Source organism: Cibotium barometz, chromosome 35 (genome assembly GCF_041138505.1).
Source record: "Cibotium barometz isolate CiBa-2024 chromosome 35, ASM4113850v1, whole genome shotgun sequence".
NCBI classification, from domain to species: Eukaryota; Viridiplantae; Streptophyta; class Polypodiopsida; order Cyatheales; family Cibotiaceae; genus Cibotium; species Cibotium barometz.
The window spans coordinates 7,707,510-7,729,007 of NC_141080.1; positions in this window are offsets into that span (position 1 = coordinate 7,707,510).

Sequence of the window (21,498 nt, forward strand, 5' to 3'; positions counted from 1 at the left end):
AAACTAGTCTACTTTTTCATGTAAAAAAGGGTCAATAATGACACTTTACACATTGTTTACATCTGTAGCATATTTTTACCGCAAGATGAGGTCATCGACATTTTTTATGTGAATATCTCAAGATATTCACTAGCAAAAGAAAAATTTAAAAAAAAATGAGAACGAAAAATATGTTCAGTATAGGAGGCCACATAGAGAAACTTGTAGAAAAACACCCCACTAGTCAATAAAGAAGTGGAAATCCTATTATGAATTAATATTCCACCCACACTTTATATGAAATACTTCCATTATCCCTCTTAACTTTGTATCACTTAGTCCTCCACAAGCTATAAGAGATCGCAGCTTATTTACAATATGAAAAAAATAAACTTTACGACACTTGTTTAGAATATGAAAAGTATAAACTTTAAGATCCAAAAAAGAACAGTAAGAATAGGTAAAAAACCTATTCACATCCTCACATGGATCAATTTATGTTTGTGGCATGGTGTGAACATGCTCAACTTCAACAATGAATTTATTCACAAAGGTTGTGCTCAACTTCGTCAATGACTTTCTTCAAAAAGTCACACATGAACCACCTTAGATTTTCATTCCATAAAAATAATCAAGATTGCATGTTCTACTAGCTTCTCATCATTATATCTAGATAGTCTGAACTACCAATACACATGGAAATTGTAAAAACAAGAGGATTTCTTTAACATGAATATCTCGAGATATTCATGCTATGAAAAACTAGTCTACTTTTTCATGTAAAAAAGGGTCAATAATGACACTTTACACATTGTTTACATCTGTAGCATATTTTAACCGCAAGATGAGGTCATCGATATTTTTTATGTGAATATCTCAAGATATTCAAACTAGCAAAAAAAAAAAAAAAAAAAAATGAGAACGAAAAATATGCTCAGTAGAGGAGGCCACATAGAGAAACTTGTAGAAAAACACCCCACTAGTCACAATGAAGAAGTGGAAATCCTATTATGAATTAATATTCCACCCACACTTTTTATGAAAGACTTCCATTGTCCCTCTTAACTTTGTATCACTTAGTCCTCCACAAGCTAGAAGAAATCGCAGCTTCTTTACAATATGAAAAAAATAAATTTTAAGGCACTTCTTTAGAATATAAGAAAAGTATAAACTTTAAGATCCAAAAAAGAACAGTAAGAATAGGTAAAAAAACCTATTCACATCCTCACATGGATCAATTTATGTTTGTGGCATGGTGTGAACATGCTCAACTTCAACAATGAATTTCTTCAAAAAGGTTGTGCTCAACTTCGTCAATGACTTTCTTCAAAAAGTCACACATGAACCACCTTAAATTTTCATTCCATAAAAATAATCAAGATTGCATGTTCTACTAGCTTCTCATCATTATATCTAGATAGTCTGAACTACCAATACACATGGAAATTGTAAAAACAAGAGGATTTTTTTAACATGAATATCTCGAGATATTCATGCTATGAAAAACTAGTCTACTTTTTCATGTAAAAAAGGGTCAATAATGACACTTTACACATTGTTTACATCTGTAGCATATTTTAACCGCAAGATGAGGTCATCGATATTTTTTATGTGAATATCTCAAGATATTCAAACTAGCAAAAAAAAATAAAAAATAAAAAAATGAGAACGAAAAATATGCTCAGTAGAGGAGGCCACATAGAGAAACTTGTAGAAAAACACCCCACTAGTCACAATGAAGAAGTGGAAATCCTATTATGAATTAATATTCCACCCACACTTTTTATGAAAGACTTCCATTGTCCCTCTTAACTTTGTATCACTTAGTCCTCCACAAGCTAGAAGAAATCGCAGCTTCTTTACAATATGAAAAAAATAAATTTTAAGGCACTTCTTTAGAATATAAGAAAAGTATAAACTTTAAGATCCAAAAAAGAACAGTAAGAATAGGTAAAAAAACCTATTCACATCCTCACATGGATCAATTTATGTTTGTGGCATGGTGTGAACATGCTCAACTTCAACAATGAATTTCTTCAAAAAGGTTGTGCTCAACTTCGTCAATGACTTTCTTCAAAAAGTCACACATGAACCACCTTAGATTTTCATTCCATAAAAATAATCAAGATTGCATGTTCTACTAGCTTCTCATCATTATATCTAGATAGTCTGAACTACCAATACACATGGAAATTGTAAAAACAAGAGGATTTTTTTAACATGAATATCTCGAGATATTCATGCTATGAAAAACTAGTCTACTTTTTCATGTAAAAAAGGGTCAATAATGACACTTTGCACATTGTTTACATCTGTAGCATACTTTTACCGCAAGATGAGGTCATCGACATTTTTTATGTAAATATCTCAAGATATTCACTAGCAAAAGAAAAATTAAAAAAAAATGAGAACGAAAAATATGTTCAGTATAGGAGGCCACATAGAGAAACTTGTAGAAAAACACCCCACTAGTCAATAAAGAAGTGGAAATCCTATTATGAAATAATATTCCACCCACACTTTATATGAAATACTTCCATTATCCCTCTTAACTTTGTATCACTTAGTCCTCCACAAGCTATAAGAGATCGCAGCTTATTTACAATATGAAAAAAATAAACTTTACGACACTTGTTTAGAATATGAAAAGTATAAACTTTAAGATCCAAAAAAGAACAGTAAGAATAGGTAAAAAACCTATTCACATCCTCACATGGATCAATTTATGTTTGTGGCATGGTGTGAACATGCTCAACTTCAACAATGAATTTCTTCACAAAGGTTGTGCTCAACTTCGTCAATGACTTTCTTCAAAAAGTCACACATGAACCACCTTAGATTTTCATTCCATAAAAATAATCAAGATTGCATGTTCTACTAGCTTCTCATCATTATATCTAGATAGTCTGAACTACCAATACACATGGAAATTGTAAAAACAAGAGGATTTTTTTAACATGAATATCTCGAGATATTCATGCTATGAAAAACTAGTCTACTTTTTCATGTAAAAAAGGGTCAATAATGACACTTTACACATTGTTTACATCTGTAGCATATTTTTACCACAAGATGAGGTCATCGATATTTTTTATGTGAATATCTCAAGATATTCACAAGTTAAAAACTAACAAAAGAAAAATAAAAAATAAAAAAATGAGAACGAAAAATATGTTCAGTAGAGGAGGCCACATAGAGAAACTTGTAGAAAAACACCCCACTAGTCAATAAAGAAGTGGAAATCCTATTATGAATTAATATTCCACCCACACTTTATATGAAATACTTCCATTATCCCTCTTAACTTTGTATCACTTAGTCCTCCACAAGCTATAAGAGATCGCAGCTTCTTTACAAATGAAAAAAATAAACTTTACGATACTTCTTTAGAATATATGAAAAGTATAAACTTTAAGATATAGAAAAGAACAGTAAGAATAGGTAAAAAACCTACTCACATCCTCACATGGATCAATTTATGTTAGTGGCATGGTGTGAACATGCTCAACTTCAACAATGAATTTCTTCGCCAAGGTTGTGCTCAACTTCGTCAATGACTTTCTTCAAAAAGTCACACATGAACCACCTTAGATTTTCGTTCCATAAAAATAATCAAGATTGCATGTTCTACTAGCTTCTCATCATTATATCTAGATAGTCTGAACTACCAATACACATGGAAATTGTAAAAACAAGAGGATTTTTTTAACATGAATATCTCGAGATATTCATGCTATGAAAAACTAGTCTACTTTTTCACGTAAAAAAGGGTCAATAATGACACTTTACACATTGTTTACATCTGTAGCATATTTTTACCACAAGATGAGGTCATCGATATTTTTTATGTGAATATCTCAAGATATTCACAAGTTAAAAACTAGCAAAAGAAAAATAAAAAATAAAAAAATGAGAACGAAAAATATGTTCAGTAGAGGAGGCCACATAGAGAAACCTGTAGAAAAACACCCCACTAGTCAAAAAAGAAGTGGAAATCGTTTTATGAATTAATATTCCACCCACACTTTATATGAAATACTTCCATTATCCCTCTTTACTTTGTATCACTTAGTCCTCCACAAGCTATAAGAGATCGCAGCTTCTTTACAATATGAAAAAAATAAACTTTACCACACTTCTTTAGAATATGAAAAGTATAAACTAATTTAAGATCCAAAAAAGAACAGTAAGAATAGGTAAAAAACCTATTCACATCCTCACATGGATCAATTTATGTTTGTGGCATGGTGTGAACATGCTCAACTTCAACAATGAATTTCTTCACAAAGGTTGTGCTCAACTTCGTCAATGACTTTCTTCAAAAAGTCACACATGAACCACCTTAGATTTTCATTCCATAAAAATAATCAAGATTGCATGTTCTACTAGCTTCTCATCATTATATCTAGATAGTCTGAACTACCAATACACATGGAAATTGTAAAAACAAGAGGATTTTTTTAACATGAATATCTCGAGATATTCATGCTATGAAAAACTAGTTAGATACTTTTTCATGTAAAAAAGGGTCAATAATGACACTTTAAACATTGTTTACATCTATAGCCTATTTTTACCACAAGATGAGGTCATCGATATTTTTTATGTGAATATCTCAAGATATTCACAAGTTAAAAACTAGCAAAAGAAAAATAAAAAATAAAAAAATGAGAACAAAAAATATGCTCAGTAGAGGAGGCCACATAGAGAAACTTGTAGAAAAACACCACTAGTGACAATAAAGAAGTGGAAATCCTATTATGAATTAATATTCCACCCACACTTTGTATGAAATACTTCCATTGTCCCTCTTAACTTTGTATCACTTAGTCCTCCACAAGCTAGAAGAAATCGCAGCTTCTTTACAATATGAAAAAAATAAACTTTAAGACACTTCTTTAGAATATATGAAAAGTATAAACTTTAAGATCCAGAAAAGAACAGTAAGAATAGGTAAAAAACCTATTCACATCCTCACATGGATCAATTTATGTTTGTGGCATGGTGTGAGCATGCTCAACTTCAACAATGAATTTCTTCAAAAAGGTTGTGCTCAACTTCGTCAATGACTTTCTTCAAAAAGTCACACATGAACCACCTTAGATTTTCATTCCATAAAAATAATCAAGATTGCATGTTCTACTAGCTTCTCATCATTATATCTAGATAGTCTGAACTACCAATACACATGGAAATTGTAAAAACAAGAGGATTTTTTTAACATGAATATCTCGAGATATTCATGCTATGAAAAACTAGTCTACTTTTTCATGTAAAAAAGGGTCAATAATGACACTTTACACATTGTTTACATCTGTAGCATATTTTTACCGCAAGATGAGGTCATCGACATTTTTTATGTGAATATCTTAAGATATTCACAAGTTAAAAACTAGCAAAAGAAAAATAAAAAATAAAAAAATGAGAACGAAAAATATGTTCAGTAGAGGAGGCCACATAGAGAAACTTGTAGAAAAACGCCCCACTAGTCAATAAAGAAGTGGAAATCCTATTATGAATTATTATTCCACCCACCCTTTATATGAAATACTGCCATTATCCCTCTTAACTTTGTATCACTTAGTCCTCCACAAGCTATAAGAGATCGCAGCTTCTTTACAATATGAAAAAAATAAACTTTACGACACTTCTTTAGAATATGAAAAGTATAAACTAATTTAAGATCCAAAAAAGAACAGTAAGAATAGGTAAAAAACCTATTCACATCCTCACATGGATCAATTTATGTTTGTGGCATGGTGTGAACATGCTCAACTTCAACAATGAATTTCTTCACAAAGGTTGTGCTCAACTTCGTCAATGACTTTCTTCAAAAAGTCACACATGAACCACCTTAGATTTTCATTCCATAAAAATAATAAAGATTGCATGTTCTACTAGCTTCTCATCATTATATCTAGATAGTCTGAACTACCAATACACATGGAAATTGTAAAAACAAGAGGATTTCTTTAACATGAATATCTCGAGATATTCATGCTATGAAAAACTAGTCTACTTTTTCATGTAAAAAAGGGTCAATAATGACACTTTACACATTGTTTACATCTGTAGCATATTTTTACCGCAAGATGAGGTCATCGATATTTTCTATGTGAATATCTCAAGATATTCAAACTAGTAAAAGAAAAATAAAAAATAAAAAAATGAGAACGAAAAATATGCTCAGTAGAGGAGGCCACATAGAGAAACTTGTAGAAAAACACCCCACTAGTCACAATGAAGAAGTGGAAATCCTATTATGAATTAATATTCCACCCACACTTTGTATGAAAGACTTCCATTGTCCCTCTTAACTTTGTATCACTTAGTCCTCCACAAGCTAGAAGAAATCGCAGCTTCTTTACAATATGAAAAAAATAAATTTTAAGACACTTCTTTAGAATATAAGAAAAGTATAAACTTTAAGATCCAAAAAAGAAGAGTAAGAATAGGTAAAAAAACCTATTCACATCCTCACATGGATCAATTTATGTTTGTGGCATGGTGTGAGCATGCTCAACTTCAACAATGAATTTCTTCAAAAAGGTTGTGCTCAACTTCGTCAATGACTTTCTTCAAAAAGTCACACATGAACCACCTTAAATTTTCATTCCATAAAAATAATCAAGATTGCATGTTCTACTAGCTTCTCATCATTATATCTAGATAGTCTGAACTACCAATACACATGGAAATTGTAAAAACAAGAGGATTTTTTTAACATGAATATCTCGAGATATTCATGCTATGAAAAACTAGTCTACTTTTTCATGTAAAAAAGGGTCAATAATGACACTTTACACATTGTTTACATCTGTAGCATATTTTTACCGCAAGATGAGGTCATCGACATTTTTTATGTGAATATCTCAAGATATTCACTAGCAAAAGAAAAATTAAAAAAAAAATGAGAACGAAAAATATGTTCAGTATAGGAGGCCACATAGAGAAACTTGTAGAAAAACACCCCACTAGTCAATAAAGAAGTGGAAATCCTATTATGAAATAATATTCCACCCACACTTTATATGAAATACTTCCATTATCCCTCTTAACTTTGTATCACTTAGTCCTCCACAAGCTATAAGAGATCGCAGCTTATTTACAATATGAAAAAAATAAACTTTACGACACTTGTTTAGAATATGAAAAGTATAAACTTTAAGATCCAAAAAAGAACAGTAAGAATAGGTAAAAAACCTATTCACATCCTCACATGGATCAATTTATGTTTGTGGCATGGTGTGAACATGCTCAACTTCAACAATGAATTTCTTCACAAAGGTTGTGCTCAACTTCGTCAATGACTTTCTTCAAAAAGTCACACATGAACCACCTTAGATTTTCATTCCATAAAAATAATCAAGATTGCATGTTCTACTAGCTTCTCATCATTATATCTAGATAGTTTGAACTACCAATACACATGGAAATTGTAAAAACAAGAGGATTTCTTTAACATGAATATCTCGAGATATTCATGCTATGAAAAACTAGTCTACTTTTTCATGTAAAAAAGGGTCAATAATGACACTTTACACATTGTTTACATCTGTAGCATATTTTTACCGCAAGATGAGGTCATCGATATTTTTTATGTGAATATCTCAAGATATTCAAACTAGCAAAAGAAAAATAAAAAATAAAAAAATGAGAACGAAAAATATGCTCAGTAGAGGAGGCCACATAGAGAAACTTGTAGAAAAACACCCCACTCCCGGGGGGTTCACCTAAAAGTATGTAAGTGTAGCACGTCAGTTCATCTAAGAGGGCTATTTAAATTCCAAAAAGTTACAGGTTTACATATACAGGAGGGGCTTTTTTATCCAATTTTGAAAAAAAGTTATAAGTTTCTTAAGAAAGAGGGGTCATTTTATTAGCGTGTGACATGTAAGTAGAGGGGGTTTTTTATTACCTCTTGAACGCACGTGATATGCAACATTTTTTAAAGGTGAACCCCCCGAGACCCCACTAGTCACAATGAAGAAGTGGAAATCCTATTATGAATTAATATTCCACCCACACTTTGTATGAAAGACTTCCATTGTCCCTCTTAACTTTGTATCACTTAGTCCTCCACAAGCCAGAAGAAATCGCAGCTTCTTTACAATATGAAAAAAATAAATTTTAAGACACTTCTTTAGAATATAAGAAAAGTATAAACTTTAAGATCCAAAAAAGAAGAGTAAGAATAGGTAAAAAAACCTATTCACATCCTCACATGGATCAATTTATGTTTGTGGCATGGTGTGAACATGCTCAACTTCAACAATGAATTTCTTCAAAAAGGTTGTGCTCAACTTCGTCAATGACTTTCTTCAAAAAGTCACACATGAACCACCTTAAATTTTCATTCCATAAAAATAATCAAGATTGCATGTTCTACTAGCTTCTCATCATTATATCTAGATAGTCTGAACTACCAATACACATGGAAATTGTAAAAACAAGAGAATTTTTTTAACATGAATATCTCGAGATATTCATGCTATGAAAAACTAGTCTACTTTTTCATGTAAAAAAGGGTCAATAATGACACTTTACACATTGTTTACATCTGTAGCATATTTTTACCGCAAAATGAGGTCATCGACATTTTTTATGTGAATATCTCAAGATATTCACTAGCAAAAGAAAAATTAAAAAAAAATGAGAACGAAAAATATGTTCAGTATAGGAGGCCACATAGAGAAACTTGTAGAAAAACACCCCACTAGTCAATAAAGAAGTGGAAATCCTATTATGAAATAATATTCCACCCACACTTTATATGAAATACTTCCATTATCCCTCTTAACTTTGTATCACTTAGTCCTCCACAAGCTAGAAGAAATCGCAGCTTCTTTACAATATGAAAAAAATAAATTTTAAGACACTTCTTTAGAATATAAGAAAAGTATAAACTTTAAGATCCAAAAAAGAACAGTAAGAATAGGTAAAAAAACCTATTCACATCCTCACATGGATCAATTTATGTTTGTGGCATGGTGTGAACATGCTCAACTTCAACAATGAATTTCTTCAAAAAGGTTGTGCTCAACTTCGTCAATGACTTTCTTCAAAAAGTCACACATGAACCACCTTAGATTTTCATTCCATAAAAATAATCAAGATTGCATGTTCTACTAGCTTCTCATCATTATATCTAGATAGTCTGAACTACCAATACACATGGAAATTGTAAAAACAAGAGGATTTTTTTAACATGAATATCTCGAGATATTCATGCTATGAAAAACTAGTCTACTTTTTCATGTAAAAAAGGGTCAATAATGACACTTTACACATTGTTTACATCTGTAGCATATTTTTACCGCAAGATGAGGTCATCGACATTTTTTATGTGAATATCTCAAGATATTCACTAGCAAAAGAAAAATTAAAAAAAAATGAGAACGAAAAATATGTTCAGTATAGGAGGCCACATAGAGAAACTTGTAGAAAAACACCCCACTAGTCAATAAAGAAGTGGAAATCCTATTATGAAATAATATTCCACCCACACTTTATATGAAATACTGCCATTATCCCTCTTAACTTTGTATCACTTAGTCCTCCACAAGCTATAAGAGATCGCAGCTTATTTACAATATGAAAAAAATAAACTTTACGACACTTGTTTAGAATATGAAAAGTATAAACTTTAAGATCCAAAAAAGAACAGTAAGAATAGGTAAAAAACCTATTCACATCCTCACATGGATCAATTTATGTTTGTGGCATGGTGTGAACATGCTCAACTTCAACAATGAATTTCTTCACAAAGGTTGTGCTCAACTTCGTCAATGACTTTCTTCAAAAAGTCACACATGAACCACCTTAGATTTTCATTCCATAAAAATAATCAAGATTGCATGTTCTACTAGCTTCTCATCATTATATCTAGATAGTCTGAACTACCAATACACATGGAAATTGTAAAAACAAGAGGATTTTTTTAACATGAATATCTCGAGATATTCATGCTATGAGAAACTAGTCTACTTTTTCATGTAAAAAGGGTCAATAATGACACTTTACACATTGTTTACATCTGTAGCATATTTTTACCACAAGATGAGGTCATCGATATTTTTTATGTGAATATCTCAAGATATTCACAAGTTAAAAACTAACAAAAGAAAAATAAAAAATAAAAAAATGAGAACGAAAAATATGTTCAGTAGAGGAGGCCACATAGAGAAACTTGTAGAAAAACACCCCACTAGTCAATAAAGAAGTGGAAATCCTATTATGAATTAATATTCCACCCACACTTTATATGAAATACTTCCATTATCCCTCTTAACTTTGTATCACTTAGTCCTCCACAAGCTATAAGAGATCGCAGCTTCTTTACAATATGAAAAAAAAAAACTTTACGATACTTCTTTAGAATATATGAAAAGTATAAACTTTAAGATATAGAAAAGAACAGTAAGAATAGGTAAAAAACCTATTCACATCCTCACATGGATCAATTTATGTTAGTGGCATGGTGTGAACATGCTCAACTTCAACAATGAATTTCTTCGCCAAGGTTGTGCTCAACTTCGTCAATGACTTTCTTCAAAAAGTCACACATGAACCACCTTAGATTTTCATTCCATAAAAATAATCAAGATTGCATGTTCTACTAGCTTCTCATCATTATATCTAGATAGTCTGAACTACCAATACACATGGAAATTGTAAAAACAAGAGGATTTTTTTAACATGAATATCTCGAGATATTCATGCTATGAAAAACTAGTCTACTTTTTCACGTAAAAAAGGGTCAATAATGACACTTTACACATTGTTTACATCTGTAGCATATTTTTACCACAAGATGAGGTCATCGATATTTTTTATGTGAATATCTGAAGATATTCACAAGTTAAAAACTAGCAAAAGAAAAATAAAAAATAAAAAAATGAGAACGAAAAATATGTTCAGTAGAGGAGGCCACATAGAGAAACCTGTAGAAAAACACCCCACTAGTCAAAAAAGAAGTGGAAATCGTTTTATGAATTAATATTCCACCCACACTTTATATGAAATACTTCCATTATCCCTCTTTACTTTGTATCACTTAGTCCTCCACAAGCTATAAGAGATCGCAGCTTCTTTACAATATGAAAAAAATAAACTTTACCACACTTCTTTAGAATATGAAAAGTATAAACTAATTTAAGATCCAAAAAAGAACAGTAAGAATAGGTAAAAAACCTATTCACATCCTCACATGGATCAATTTATGTTTGTGGCATGGTGTGAACATGCTCAACTTCAACAATGAATTTCTTCACAAAGGTTGTGCTCAACTTCGTCAATGACTTTCTTCAAAAAGTCACACATGAACCACCTTAGATTTTCATTCCATAAAAATAATCAAGATTGCATGTTCTACTAGCTTCTCATCATTATATCTAGATAGTCTGAACTACCAATACACATGGAAATTGTAAAAACAAGAGGATTTTTTTAACATGAATATCTCGAGATATTCATGCTATGAAAAACTAGTTAGATACTTTTTCATGTAAAAAAGGGTCAATAATGACACTTTAAACATTGTTTACATCTATAGCCTATTTCTACCACAAGATGAGGTCATCGATATTTTTTATGTGAATATCTCAAGATATTCACAAGTTAAAAACTAGCAAAAAAAAAATAAAAAATAAAAAAATGAGAACAAAAAATATGCTCAGTAGAGGAGGCCACATAGAGAAACTTGTAGAAAAACACCACTAGTGACAATAAAGAAGTGGAAATCCTATTATGAATTAATATTCCACCCACACTTTGTATGAAATACTTCCATTGTCCCTCTTAACTTTGTATCACTTAGTCCTCCACAAGCTAGAAGAAATCGCAGCTTCTTTACAATATGAAAAAAATAAACTTTAAGACACTTCTTTAGAATATATGAAAAGTATAAACTTTAAGATCCAGAAAAGAACAGTAAGAATAGGTAAAAAACCTATTCACATCCTCACATGGATCAATTTATGTTTGTGGCATGGTGTGAGCATGCTCAACTTCAACAATGAATTTCTTCAAAAAGGTTGTGCTCAACTTCGTCAATGACTTTCTTCAAAAAGTCACACATGAACCACCTTAGATTTTCATTCCATAAAAATAATCAAGATTGCATGTTCTACTAGCTTCTCATCATTATATCTAGATAGTCTGAACTACCAATACACATGGAAATTGTAAAAACAAGAGGATTTTTTTAACATGAATATCTCGAGATATTCATGCTATGAAAAACTAGTCTACTTTTTCATGTAAAAAAGGGTCAATAATGACACTTTACACATTGTTTACATCTGTAGCATATTTTTACCGCAAGATGAGGTCATCGACATTTTTTATGTGAATATCTTAAGATATTCACAAGTTAAAAACTAGCAAAAGAAAAATAAAAAATAAAAAAATGAGAACGAAAAATATGTTCAGTAGAGGAAGCCACATAGAGAAACTTGTAGAAAAACGCCCCACTAGTCAATAAAGAAGTGGAAATCCTATTATGAATTATTATTCCACCCACCCTTTATATGAAATACTGCCATTATCCCTCTTAACTTTGTATCACTTAGTCCTCCACAAGCTATAAGAGATCGCAGCTTCTTTACAATATGAAAAAAATAAACTTTACCACACTTCTTTAGAATATGAAAAGTATAAACTAATTTAAGATCCAAAAAAGAACAGTAAGAATAGGTAAAAAACCTATTCACATCCTCACATGGATCAATTTATGTTTGTGGCATGGTGTGAACATGCTCAACTTCAACAATGAATTTCTTCACAAAGGTTGTGCTCAACTTCGTCAATGACTTTCTTCAAAAAGTCACACATGAACCACCTTAGATTTTCATTCCATAAAAATAATCAAGATTGCATGTTCTACTAGCTTCTCATCATTATATCTAGATAGTCTGAACTACCAATACACATGGAAATTGTAAAAACAAGAGGATTTCTTTAACATGAATATCTCGAGATATTCATGCTATGAAAAACTAGTCTACTTTTTCATGTAAAAAAGGGTCAATAATGACACTTTACACATTGTTTACATCTGTAGCATATTTTTACCGCAAGATGAGGTCATCGATATTTTCTATGTGAATATCTCAAGATATTCAAACTAGAAAAAGAAAAATAAAAAATAAGAAAATGAGAACGAAAAATATGCTCAGTAGAGGAGGCCACATAAAGAAACTTGTAGAAAAACACCCCACTAGTCAATAAAGAAGTGGAAATCCTATTATGAATTAATATTCCACCCACACTTTGTATGAAAGACTTTCATTGTACCTCTTAACTTTGTATCACTTAGTCCTCCACAAGCTAGAAGAAATCGCAGCTTCTTTACAATATGAAAAAAATAAATTTTAAGACACTTCTTTAGAATATAAGAAAAGTATAAACTTTAAGATCCAAAAAAGAAGAGTAAGAATAGGTAAAAAAACCTATTCACATCCTCACATGGATCAATTTATGTTTGTGGCATGGTGTGAGCATGCTCAACTTCAACAATGAATTTCTTCAAAAAGGTTGTGCTCAACTTCGTCAATGACTTTCTTCAAAAAGTCACACATGAACCACCTTAAATTTTCATTCCATAAAAATAATCAAGATTGCATGTTCTACTAGCTTCTCATCATTATATCTAGATAGTCTGAACTACCAATACACATGGAAATTGTAAAAACAAGAGGATTTTTTTAACATGAATATCTCGAGATATTCATGCTATAAAAAACTAGTCTACTTTTTCATGTAAAAAAGGGTCAATAATGACACTTTACACATTGTTTACATCTGTAGCATATTTTTACCGCAAGATGAGGTCATCGACATTTTTTATGTGAATATCTCAAGATATTCACTAGCAAAAGAAAAATTAAAAAAAAATGAGAACGAAAAATATGTTCAGTATAGGAGGCCACATAGAGAAACTTGTAGAAAAACACCCCACTAGTCAATAAAGAAGTGGAAATCCTATTATGAAATAATATTCCACCCACACTTTATATGAAATACTTCCATTATCCCTCTTAACTTTGTATCACTTAGTCCTCCACAAGCTATAAGAGATCGCAGCTTATTTACAATATAAAAAAAATAAACTTTACGACACTTGTTTAGAATATGAAAAGTATAAACTTTAAGATCCAAAAAAGAACAGTAAGAATAGGTAAAAAACCTATTCACATCCTCACATGGATCAATTTATGTTTGTGGCATGGTGTGAACATGCTCAACTTCAACAATGAATTTCTTCACAAAGGTTGTGCTCAACTTCGTCAATGACTTTCTTCAAAAAGTCACACATGAACCACCTTAGATTTTCATTCCATAAAAATAATCAAGATTGCATGTTCTACTAGCTTCTCATCATTATATCTAGATAGTGTGAACTACCAATACACATGGAAATTGTAAAAACAAGAGGATTTCTTTAACATGAATATCTCGAGATATTCATGCTATGAAAAACTAGTCTACTTTTTCATGTAAAAAAGGGTCAATAATGACACTTTACACATTGTTTACATCTGTAGCATATTTTTACCGCAAGATGAGGTCATCGATATTTTTTATGTGAATATCTCAAGATATTCAAACTAGCAAAAGAAAAATAAAAAATAAAAAAATGAGAACGAAAAATATGCTCAGTAGAGGAGGCCACATAGAGAAACTTGTAGAAAAACACCCCACTCCCGGGGGGTTCACCTAAAAGTATGTAAGTGTAGCACGTCAGTTCATCTAAGAGGGGTATTTAAATTCCAAAAAGTTACAGGTTTACATATACAGGAGGGGCTTTTTTATCCAATTTTGAAAAAAAGTTGTAAGTTTCTTAAGAAAGAGGGGTCATTTTATTAGCGTGTGACATGTAAGTAGAGGGGGTTTTTTATTACCTCTTGAACGCACGTGATATGCAACATTTTTTAAAGGTGAACCCCCCGAGACCCCACTAGTCACAATGAAGAAGTGGAAATCCTATTATGAATTAATATTCCACCCACACTTTGTATGAAAGACTTCCATTGTCCCTCTTAACTTTGTATCACTTAGTCCTCCACAAGCCAGAAGAAATCGCAGCTTCTTTACAATATGAAAAAAATAAATTTTAAGACACTTCTTTAGAATATAAGAAAAGTATAAACTTTAAGATCCAAAAAAGAAGAGTAAGAATAGGTAAAAAAACCTATTCACATCCTCACATGGATCAATTTATGTTTGTGGCATGGTGTGAACATGCTCAACTTCAACAATGAATTTCTTCACAAAGGTTGTGCTCAACTTCGTCAATGACTTTCTTCAAAAAGTCACACATGAACCACCTTAAATTTTCATTCCATAAAAATAATCAAGATTGCATGTTCTACTAGCTTCTCATCATTATATCTAGATAGTCTGAACTACCAATACACATGGAAATTGTAAAAACAAGAGGATTTTTTTAACATGAATATCTCGAGATATTCATGCTATGAAAAACTAGTCTACTTTTTCATGTAAAAAAGGGTCAATAATGACACTTTACACATTGTTTACATCTGTAGCATATTTTTACCGCAAGATGAGGTCATCGACATTTTTTATGTGAATATCTCAAGATATTCACTAGCAAAAGAAAAATTAAAAAAAAATGAGAACGAAAAATATGTTCAGTATAGGAGGCCACATAGAGAAACTTGTAGAAAAACACCCCACTAGTCAATAAAGAAGTGGAAATCCTATTATGAAATAATATTCCACCCACACTTTATATGAAATACTTCCATTATCCCTCTTAACTTTGTATCACTTAGTCCTCCACAAGCTAGAAGAAATCGCAGCTTCTTTACAATATGAAAAAAATAAATTTTAAGACACTTCTTTAGAATATAAGAAAAGTATAAACTTTAAGATCCAAAAAAGAACAGTAAGAATAGGTAAAAAAACCTATTCACATCCTCACATGGATCAATTTATGTTTGTGGCATGGTGTGAACATGCTCAACTTCAACAATGAATTTCTTCAAAAAGGTTGTGCTCAACTTCGTCAATGACTTTCTTCAAAAAGTCACACATGAACCACCTTAGATTTTCATTCCATAAAAATAATCAAGATTGCATGTTCTACTAGCTTCTCATCATTATATCTAGATAGTCTGAACTACCAATACACATGGAAATTGTAAAAACAAGAGGATTTTTTTAACATGAATATCTCGAGATATTCATGCTATGAAAAACTAGTCTACTTTTTCATGTAAAAAAGGGTCAATAATGACACTTTACACATTGTTTACATCTGTAGCATATTTTTACCGCAAGATGAGGTCATCGACATTTTTTATGTGAATATCTCAAGATATTCACTAGCAAAAGAAAAATTAAAAAAAAATGAGAACGAAAAATATGTTCAGTATAGGAGGCCACATAGAGAAACTTGTAGAAAAACACCCCACTAGTCAATAAAGAAGTGGAAATCCTATTATGAAATAATATTCCACCCACACTTTATATGAAATACTTCCATTATCCCTCTTAACTTTGTATCACTTAGTCCTCCACAAGCTATAAGAGATCGCAGCTTATTTACAATATGAAAAAAATAAACTTTACGACACTTGTTTAGAATATGAAAAGTATAAACTTTAAGATCCAAAAAAGAACAGTAAGAATAGGTAAAAAACCTATTCACATCCTCACATGGATCAATTTATGTTTGTGGCATGGTGTGAACATGCTCAACTTCAACAATGAATTTCTTCACAAAGGTTGTGCTCAACTTCGTCAATGACTTTCTTCAAAAAGTCACACATGAACCACCTTAGATTTTCATTCCATAAAAATAATCAAGATTGCATGTTCTACTAGCTTCTCATCATTATATCTAGATAGTCTGAACTACCAATACACATGGAAATTGTAAAAACAAGAGGATTTTTTTAACATGAATATCTCGAGATATTCATGCTATGAAAAACTAGTCTACTTTTTCATGTAAAAAGGGTCAATAATGACACTTTACACATTGTTTACATCTGTAGCATATTTTTACCACAAGATGAGGTCATCGATATTTTTTATGTGAATATCTCAAGATATTCACAAGTTAAAAACTAACAAAAGAAAAATAAAAAATAAAAAAATGAGAACGAAAAATATGTTCAGTAGAGGAGGCCACATAGAGAAACTTGTAGAAAAACACCCCACTAGTCAATAAAGAAGTGGAAATCCTATTATGAATTAATATTCCACCCACACTTTATATGAAATACTTCCATTATCCCTCTTAACTTTGTATCACTTAGTCCTCCACAAGCTATAAGAGATCGCAGCTTCTTTACAATATGAAAAAAATAAACTTTACGATACTTCTTTAGAATATATGAAAAGTATAAACTTTAAGATATAGAAAAGAACAGTAAGAATAGGTAAAAAACCTATTCACATCCTCACATGGATCAATTTATGTTAGTGGCATGGTGTGAACATGCTCAACTTCAACAATGAATTTCTTCGCCAAGGTTGTGCTCAACTTCGTCAATGACTTTCTTCAAAAAGTCACACATGAACCACCTTAGATTTTCATTCCATAAAAATAATCAAGATTGCATGTTCTACTAGCTTCTCATCATTATATCTAGATAGTCTGAACTACCAATACACATGGAAATTGTAAAAACAAGAGGATTTTTTTAACATGAATATCTCGAGATATTCATGCTATGAAAAACTAGTCTACTTTTTCACGTAAAAAAGGGTCAATAATGACACTTTACACATTGTTTACATCTGTAGCATATTTTTACCACAAGATGAGGTCATCGATATTTTTTATGTGAATATCTCAAGATATTCACAAGTTAAAAACTAGCAAAAGAAAAATAAAAAATAAAAAAATGAGAACGAAAAATATGTTCAGTAGAGGAGGCCACATAGAGAAACCTGTAGAAAAACACCCCACTAGTCAAAAAAGAAGTGGAAATCGTTTTATGAATTAATATTCCACCCACACTTTATATGAAATACTTCCATTATCCCTCTTTACTTTGTATCACTTAGTCCTCCACAAGCTATAAGAGATCGCAGCTTCTTTACAATATGAAAAAAATAAACTTTACCACACTTCTTTAGAATATGAAAAGTATAAACTAATTTAAGATCCAAAAAAGAACAGTAAGAATAGGTAAAAAACCTATTCACATCCTCACATGGATCAATTTATGTTTGTGGCATGGTGTGAACATGCTCAACTTCAACAATGAATTTCTTCACAAAGGTTGTGCTCAACTTCGTCAATGACTTTCTTCAAAAAGTCACACATGAACCACCTTAGATTTTCATTCCATAAAAATAATCAAGATTGCATGTTCTACTAGCTTCTCATCATTATATCTAGATAGTCTGAACTACCAATACACATGGAAATTGTAAAAACAAGAGGATTTTTTTAACATGAATATCTCGAGATATTCATGCTATGAAAAACTAGTTAGATACTTTTTCATGTAAAAAAGGGTCAATAATGACACTTTAAACATTGTTTACATCTATAGCCTATTTCTACCACAAGATGAGGTCATCGATATTTTTTATGTGAATATCTCAAGATATTCACAAGTTAAAAACTAGCAAAAGAAAAATAAAAAATAAAAAAATGAGAACAAAAAATATGCTCAGTAGAGGAGGCCACATAGAGAAACTTGTATAAAAACACCACTAGTGACAATAAAGAAGTGGAAATCCTATTATGAATTAATATTCCACCCACACTTTGTATGAAATACTTCCATTGTCCCTCTTAACTTTGTATCACTTAGTCCTCCACAAGCTAGAAGAAATCGCAGCTTCTTTACAATATGAAAAAAATAAACTTTACCACACTTCTTTAGAATATATGAAAAGTATAAACTTTAAGATCCAGAAAAGAACAGTAAGAATAGGTAAAAAACCTATTCACATCCTCACATGGATCAATTTATGTTTGTGGCATGGTGTGAGCATGCTCAACTTCAACAATGAATTTCTTCAAAAAGGTTGTGCTCAACTTCGTCAATGACTTTCTTCAAAAAGTCACACATGAACCACCTTAGATTTTCATTCCATAAAAATAATCAAGATTGCATGTTCTACTAGCTTCTCATCATTATATCTAGATAGTCTGAACTACCAATACACATGGAAATTGTAAAAACAAGAGGATTTTTTTAACATGAATATCTCGAGATATTCATGCTATGAAAAACTAGTCTACTTTTTCATGTAAAAAAGGGTCAATAATGACACTTTACACATTGTTTACATCTGTAGCATATTTTTACCGCAAGATGAGGTCATCGACATTTTTTTATGTGAATATCTTAAGATATTCACAAGTTAAAAACTAGCAAAAGAAAAATAAAAAATAAAAAAATGAGAACGAAAAATATGTTCAGTAGAGGAAGCCACATAGAGAAACTTGTAGAAAAACGCCCCACTAGTCAATAAAGAAGTGGAAATCCTATTATGAATTATTATTCCACCCACCCTTTATATGAAATACTGCCATTATCCCTCTTAACTTTGTATCACTTAGTCCTCCACAAGCTATAAGAGATCGCAGCTTCTTTACAATATGAAAAAAATAAACTTTACCACACTTCTTTAGAATATGAAAAGTATAAACTAATTTAAGATCCAAAAAAGAACAGTAAGAATAGGTAAAAAACCTATTCACATCCTCACATGGATCAATTTATGTTTGTGGCATGGTGTGAACATGCTCAACTTCAACAATGAATTTCTTCACAAAGGTTGTGCTCAACTTCGTCAATGACTTTCTTCAAAAAGTCACACATGAACCACCTTAGATTTTCATTCCATAAAAATAATCAAGATTGCATGTTCTACTAGCTTCTCATCATTATATCTAGATAGTCTGAACTACCAATACACATGGAAATTGTAAAAACAAGAGGATTTCTTTAACATGAATATCTCGAGATATTCATGCTATGAAAAACTAGTCTACTTTTTCATGTAAAAAAGGGTCAATAATGACACTTTACACATTGTTTACATCTGTAGCATATTTTTACCACAAGATGAGGTCATCGATATTTTCTATGTGAATATCTCAAGATATTCAAACTAGAAAAAGAAAAATAAAAAATAAGAAAATGAGAACGAAAAATATGCTCTGTAGAGGAGGCCACATAAAGAAACTTGTAGAAAAACACCCCACTAGTCAATAAAGAAGTGGAAATCCTATTATGAATTAATATTCCACCCACACTTTGTATGAAAGACTTTCATTGTACCTCTTAACTTTGTATCACTTAGTCCTCCACAAGCTAGAAGAAATCGCAGCTTCTTTACAATATGAAAAAAATAAATTTTAAGACACTTCTTTAGAATATAAGAAAAGTATAAACTTTAAGATCCAAAAAAGAAGAGTAAGAATAGGTAAAAAAACCTATTCACATCCTCACATGGATCAATTTATGTTTGTGGCATGGTGTGAGCATGCTCAACTTCAACAATGAATTTCTTCAAAAAGGTTGTGCTCAACTTCGTCAATGACTTTCTTCAAAAAGTCACACATGAACCACCTTAAATTTTCATTCCATAAAAATAATCAAGATTGCATGTTCTACTAGCTTCTCATCATTATATCTAGATAGTCTGAACTACCAATACACATGGAAATTGTAAAAACAAGAGGATTTTTTTAACATGAATATCTCGAGATATTCATGCTATGACAAACTAGTCTACTTTTTCATGTAAAAAAGGGTCAATAATGACACTTTACACATTGTTTACATCTGTAGCATATTTTTACCGCAAGATGAGGTCATCGACATTTTTTATGTGAATATCTCAAGATATTCACTAGCAAAAGAAAAATTAAAAAAAAAATGAGAACGAAAAATATGTTCAATATAGGAGGCCACATAGAGAAACTTGTAGAAAAACACCCCACTAGTCAATAAAGAAGTGGAAATCCTATTATGAAATAATATTCCACCCACACTTTATATGAAATACTTCCATTATCCCTCTTAACTTTGTATCACTTAGTCCTCCACAAGCTATAAGAGATCGCAGCTTATTTACAATATAAAAAAAATAAACTTTACGACACTTGTTTAGAATATGAAAAGTATAAACTTTAAGATCCAAAAAAGAACAGTAAGAATAGGTAAAAAACCTATTCACATCCTCACATGGATCAATTTATGTTTGTGGCATGGTGTGAACATGCTCAACTTCAACAATGAATTTCTTCACAAAGGTTGTGCTCAACTTCGTCAATGACTTTCTTCAAAAAGTCACACATGAACCACCTTAGATTTTCATTCCATAAAAATAATCAAGATTGCATGTTCTACTAGCTTCTCATCATTATATCTAGATAGTGTGAACTACCAATACACATGGAAATTGTAAAAACAAGAGGATTTCTTTAACATGAATATCTCGAGATATTCATGCTATGAAAAACTAGTCTACTTTTTCATGTAAAAAAGGGTCAATAATGACACTTTACACATT